This window comes from Suncus etruscus, chromosome 6 (assembly GCF_024139225.1).
Source record: "Suncus etruscus isolate mSunEtr1 chromosome 6, mSunEtr1.pri.cur, whole genome shotgun sequence".
In the NCBI taxonomy this organism is placed as follows: domain Eukaryota; kingdom Metazoa; phylum Chordata; class Mammalia; order Eulipotyphla; family Soricidae; genus Suncus; species Suncus etruscus.
Window position 1 is genome coordinate 68188691 of NC_064853.1, and position 6998 is coordinate 68195688.

Genomic DNA, 6998 nt, shown 5'->3' on the forward strand with positions numbered 1-6998 from the left:
GTGCCTGCAGGAGCTATTTCTGAGCAGACAGCCAGGAGTAACCCCTGAGCACCGCCGGGTGTGGCCCAACCCCCCCCCAAAAAAAAAAGTGAACGCTGAGCATAAAGCTAGGATTAAACTCTGAGCAGAGCTCAATGGCCTCAAACCAGCCAAACAAATACTATCTAGTAACAGTCTCTCCTTGTGAACCTACAACATTTTTTTCTTCTTTATGAGGTTAAATAATCTTTCTTATTTTTTTTTAAATATGGAATGCTTCATGAATTTGCATGTCATCCTTGCATAGGGGCCATGCTAATCTTCTCTGTATTATTCCAATTTTAGTAGATGTGCTGCCGAAGCAAGCACTCTTACTCTTGACCACAAGTCAAACTCTCAATACACAGACCAGTGCAAGCAGGTGTTTATTGCATGTGGAACCCAAAATAACAACTTGAACATTTTCTGGGTGATACAAATAAGAGAAAGGCAAGAGAAAATGAGAATGTAGGTAATAAGTGGTCAATATATATCTGCTTGTTACTTCTTCAATAAAAATGCCACAGAAATTTGTCTGCAACTCTGGTGGCTGCGGTACTGCCATCCATTACCACGTAGATCTTGTAGCTCTGTTTGAGCTCTATTCTGGGAAATGTGGACGAAGGCTGAGTGTGGCAGGACTGTGCTACTGAGGACACACAGGATGTGACATATTTTCTCAGTTCCTACCACTGTGGCAGGCCTAGTGAGGATTGAACTCAATAAATGTTTGTAGGATAAGTGAATGGAAGCAGGAAACCATGAATTCATGAAAAGCAGCCCAAGACATGGGCCTTGCCCTATAGGGATTTACAAAGAGACAGCTGAATAGGCATTACAATGACAATAATCGGATGGCAATAATAGTTCCTGCACCAGTGACTCTGTATGTCTGTGCACGCAGCTCTGCAGCCAGGGAAACCAGGGAAGGGTGTTTGAAAACTCTGATGGCTATAGCTTTTCTTATCTTTATTAATGTCCTACAAAGAGCATCCACAAACTGGCCTTACCTTTAAAAAAACATGTAAATGAGGAAAACAAAATTCAAGGCGGTAGAAGGCCAATGGTACCCAGACATCACCCCAGTGGTCACTAAACACAATGAGAGCATAGTGAAATCAGCAACTTTGTTAGTTGTTTTCTAGTTTGTTTGTTTTTTTAAATTATTGATGGGTTTCCTGAATTTTTTAGAAACCTAGAGACTAATGATCTAAAGTGTTAAACTCAGAGTCTCTTGTCAATTAGAACTTCCTCCTCCAAAATGAAAGAATATGATGGCAAGAATACTTACAGCCCAGGCCGCTGAGAGAGCTGGGAACTTGGCTTGTTGAATTGAAAACAATTTTAGAAATATAGGTAAGCAGCAGATCCTCCTATGATCTTCAAAGCAGGGAAGAGTTTCATTTTTTTTCCCCTGATCTAGTTGTACAAACTAACCAAGCTAACCAATTAGTACTAGGATACCAAAGAACCATTTACATGTACAGTCGCTGCTGCTGCTGCTTTAACTTCTCTTCTTTCCATATTCTCTTCTTTTCTGTGATGAGAGAGAAAACGACTGTTCATTTTCATGGTTCATTCTACTATTTAGTTTTGCAAATAATAATGGTGGCTTAGGTGTCTTGTGAGTCAGTGATGAAACTGTGATGAGGACATTGGCCCCTTGGTGCCCTTCTAGAGCCTTCCATCAGAAAGCATTGCTAAACTATTGACTATTAGCTTATGATGTGGCTGTCTCCATAGTTTTGGGTTCTTATTCCTTGTGGGGAACAGGTGCCAGGAAGAGAGGGACCATATCATAATCACAGTTCATGTGTCATTTGAAGAGATAGTATTTAAATAGTTTTTACAAATTAAAAATATAAATATTTAAACATTAAAAAATATATGTATATTCATATATTTTTATTACGTTAGGTATAAGTAGGGCACTTGCCTTGCCCGTGCTGACCTAAGGTTTACTGTTAGCAGCTCATATGGACACCTGAACATGGCCAGGAGTGATACCTGAATGCAGAAAAAGGAGTATGCCCTGAGCATAGAGAAAGTGGCCCCCAAACTAAAATAAATATTTAAAAACTATTATTTAATATTTTTAATTTGATTATTTGTAAAAAAAAAAGGAACACATTTTTTCGGCCTAATTTTGCATGAGAACTTATTTTGCAACTCCCATGCTGTTTCAGAACTTCTTGAGAAGAGAAGCAAATAAAATAGATTTTAGATCAGACAGATGGAAGGTACTAAATGTCATAATCCTGTCTATAAAATGCAATAAACTATTAACTCATTTTTGGCTCTCATTTTTTCTTCTCTAAAATGAAGAAGTTGGACTATTTCTACAGTTCTCAAACATTTTAGTAACAACTTTCAAATAAATTTATAGGTGCCTACCACATTCTCTTATACCTAAGAAGCAGATATTTTAAAATTATTTAATAAGTAAATGATAAACTAGTTATTTTACAGTTTCTTAATTTAAATTAATACTATTTATGTTTCACAAAAGTTAAAGTGAATAGTATGTCTATTCCATGGTTAGCATACAAACAGAACTTTTCTTTTAAAGAGCTAATTTACCAATTTAAGCATACTTTTTTGGTGGTGGTGGTTGTTGTTTTTCTTTTGAGGCCATACTGGCAGTACCCAATGTTTTCTACTGGCTCAGCACTTGGGATCATTCCTGCCAGAGTTTGGGGAACCATATGCCAAGACTGAAGCCTGGTAGATTATGTGCAAGGCAAGAACATTACCCGCTGTACTCTTTTGTCCCTTCTGTATACCATTAAAATTTTTTATTGTTTCATGGGATAATATGATAGTTTATAGGACTGAGTAATTGTAAATAATACCATTTGAGGAACAATGTGTAATGTTTAAGGCTTCAGTGAAAAGAGGTAGGTAAAAGTGTGTTCTAAGGTGAATGCTCACATGTCTTTATTTGGTTGAATGTCCAGTACATTACAGTATGTTACAACTCAGTACCTGTTACTAACTGCAATTTCAAAATAATTTTTAAAATATAAAAAATTTCATTGAAGGAGGTGGAGTGGTGGCTCAGCGGTGGGGTGTCTGTCTTAAAAGCAGCTGACCTAGAAAGCAGTTCAATTCCCAAGGTCCCTTATGGTCCCCCAAGCCAGGAATGATTTCTTTTTTTTTTTAATTATATCTTTATTTAAACACCTTGATTACAAATATGCTTGTACTTGGGTTTCAGTCATGTAAAGAACATACCCCTTCACCAGTACAATATTCTCATCACCAATGTCCCATATCTCCCTCCTCCCACCACACATCCGCCTGTACTCGAGATAGGCTTTCTATTTCTCTCATTCATTAATATTGTTATGATAGTTCTCAGTGTAGTTATTTCTCTAACTGCACTCACCACTCTTTGTGGTGAGCTTCATCTCGTGGACTGAACCTTCCAGCCCTCCTCTCTTTGAGAGAGGAGAATTATTGCAAACATATCTTTTATTTTTCTTAAAACCCATAGATGAGTGAGACTAATCTGCATCTATACCTCTCCCTCTGATTTATTTCACTCAGCATAATAGATTCCATGTACATTCATATAAAGGAAAATTTCATGATTTCATCTCTCCTGACAGCTGCATAATATTCCATTGTATATATGTACCACAGTTTATTTAGCTATTTGTCTGTTGAAGGACATCTTGATTGTTTCCAGAGTCTGGCTATTGTAACTAAAGCTGCAATGAATATACGTGTGAGAAAGAGATTTTTGTATTGGTTTTTTTTTTTTTTTTTGGTATTTCTAGGATCCATTCCTAGGAGTGGTATAGCTGGATCAGACAGGAGCTCAATTTCTGAATAAGAGTTCCTTTTTTTCCATATCCCCTCCAGCACTGCTTATTGACATTCATTGTATTTGTGTGCCAATCTCTGTAGCATGAGATGGTACCTCATAGTTGTTCTGATTTGCATCTTCCTGATGACTAATGATGTGGAACATTTTTTCATGTGCCTTTTGGCCATTTGTGTTTCTTCTTTATCAAAGTATCTTTCATTTTTTCTCCCCATTTTTTGATGGAATTAGAAGTTTTTTTCTTGTAAAGTTCTGTCAGTGCATTGTATATTTTGGATATTAGCCCTTATCTGATAGATATTGGGTGAATAGTTTCTCCCACTCAGTGGGTGGCTCTTGTATCCTGGGCACCATTTCCTTTGAGGTGCAGAAGCTTCTCAGCTTAACATATTCCCTTCTGTATATCTCTGCTTACACTTGTTTGGAGAGTGCTGTTTCCTCCTTAAAGATACCTTTATACTCAATGTCATGGAGTGTTTTACCTAAGTGTTGTTCTATATAACTTATAGTTTCAGGTCTGATATCAAGGTTTTAGATCCATTTGGATTTTACCTTCATACATGTTGTTACCTAGGAGTCTGAGTTCACTTTTTTGCAAGTGTCTAACCAGTTGTGCCAACACCACTTGTTGAAGAGGCTTTCCTTGCTTCGTTTAGGATTTCTTGCTCCTTTATCAAAATTAGATGATTGTATGTCTGGGAAACATTCTTTGAGTACTCAAGCCTATTCCACTGATCTGAGGGTCTGTTTTCATTCTAATACCATGCTGTTTTGATCACCACTGCTTTGTAGTATAGTCTAAAGTTGGAGAAAATAATGTCTCCCATATTACTTTTCTTAAGGATTGCTTTAGCTATTTGAGGGTGTTTATTGTTCCAAATAAATTTCAGAAGTGTTTGATTCACTTCTTCAAAGAATGTCATGGGTATCTTTAGAGGAATCACACTAAATCTGTATAATGCTTTGGGAAGCATTGCCATTTTAATGATGCTAATCCTGTCAATCCATGAGCAGGGTATGTATTTCCATTTCCGTGTATCCTCTCTTATTTATCGGAGCAGAGTTTTAGAGTTCTCTTTTTATAGGTCCTCCACGTCTTTAGTCAAGTTGACTCCAAGATATTTGAGTTTGTGTGGCACTAATGTGAATGGGGTTGTTTTCTTAATGTCCATTTCTTCGCTATCATTATTGGTGTATAAAAAGGGCATTGAATTTTGTGGATTACCTTTGTAGCCTGCCACATTGCTATATGTATCTATTGTTTCTGGAAGCTTTTTGGTAGAGTCTTTAGGGTTTTCTAAGTAGAGTATCATGTCATCTGCAAACAGTGAGAGCTTGACTTCTTCCTTTCCTATCTGGATTCCCGTGATATCTTTTTCTTGCCTAATCACTATAGCAAGTAATTCCAGTACTATGTTGACTAGGAGTGGTGAGAGAGGACAGCCTTGTCTTGTACCAAAATTCAGAGGAAAGTCTTTATTTTTTTCTCCATTGAGGATAATATTTGCAATTGGCTTGTGGTAGATGGCTTTAATTATATTGAAAAAGGTTCTTTTCATTCCCATCTTGCTGAGAGATTTTATCAAGAATGGGTGTTGGACTTTATTAAATGCTTTCTCTGAGTCTATTAATGTGATTTTTATTTTTCTTGTTGTTGATGTTGTGCATTATGTTGATAGATTTATAGATGTTAAACCATCCTTGCATTCCTGGGATGAAACCTACTTAATCATAATGATGATCTTCTTGATGAAACATTGAATCCTGTTTGCCAAAATTTTGTTGATGATCTTTGCATCTGTGTTCATCAGGGACATTGCTCTATAATTTTCTTTTTTGGCAGCATCTCTGTCTGGTTTTGGTATAAAGGTGATGTTGGCTTCATAAAAGCTATTTGGATGAGTACCCGTTTCTTCCTATTTCATTAACGAGCCTGGCCAGGATTGGTAGTAGTTCTTGAAAGGTTTTAAAGAACTCATTAGTGAAACCATCTGGGCCTGGGCTTTGTGTTTGGGTAAACATTTGATTAACGTTTTAATTTCCTCAATGGTGATGGGGGTGTTTAGACATGCTGCATCCTCCTTATTTAACTGTGGAAGGTTTTAAGAGTCCAAGAATTTATCAATTTCTTCCAGATTCTCAAATTTGGTGGCATAGAGCTTCTCAAATTAGTCTCTGATTACCCTTTGAATTGCTGCAATATCTGTAGTGATCTCCACTTTTTTTTTATTTCTAATACGGATTATCAACTTTCTCTCTTTTTGTGAGTTTTGCCAATGGTCTATCAATCTTTTTAATTTTTTTTTTAAAACCAACTTCTGCTTTCATTGATCTTTTGGATTGTTTTTTGGGTTTCCACTTCATTGATTTCTGCTTTCAGATTTATTTCCTTCTGTCTCCATATTTTTGGTTCCTTTTGTTGATCATTTTCTAATTTTATGATCTGTGTCATTAGGCTATTGAGGTATGCTCCTTCTTCCTTCCTGATGTGTGCTTGCAAAGCTATAAATTTTCCTCTCAGTACTGCTTTTGCTGTGTCCCATAGGTTCTGGTAGTTTGTGTCTTCGTTTACATTTGTTTCCAAGAAAGTTTTCATTTCCTCTTTGATTTCATCTCAGACCCATTGGCTGCTTAATTTCCAATTCATAATGTTCTTCTTCTGTGTTCCTTTGTAATTCACATCTAATTTCAGAGCCTTTTGATCAGCGAAGGTAGTTTGCAAAATTTATATCCCCTTGATTTTATGGAGGTATGTTTTATGTGCCAGCATGTGGTTTTTCATGGTTTTTGCTTATATGTGAAGCTATGTATCCTTCTTTTAAACCTGAACATGAGTCAGGCTGGGAGCAGTATGCTAGGTGAGGTCTCCATTTTATTTAGTCTTGTCACAATATCCCACCACTGTCTGCTGGCCTTGAGAGTTTCTTGTGACATGTCTGCTGTAAATCTAATGGATGATCTTTTAAATGTAATTTCCCTTTTTGATCTTGCTGCTTTCAGTATTCTATCACTATCTGTAAGATTCGTCATTGTGACTAGGATGTGTCTTGGGATTTTTTTTTCGGGTCTCTTTTAGCTGGTACTCTTTGGGCATGCAAGATTTGATTGCATGCAGTCTTTAGCTCTGGGAGTTTCTATGTGATGATGTCTT

The 6998-nt window shown here is 36.7% G+C and overlaps 1 non-coding gene across 1 annotated transcript; it reads right to left on the bottom strand.

Annotated features, from left to right (window-relative positions):
* Nucleotides 1-241: 241 nt before the first annotated feature.
* LOC126013059 (U6 spliceosomal RNA) lies at nucleotides 242-348 on the bottom strand. The gene has a single exon (XR_007497393.1). It is a non-coding gene; the product is annotated as a U6 spliceosomal RNA (small nuclear RNA).
* Nucleotides 349-6998: the final 6650 nt, after the last annotated feature.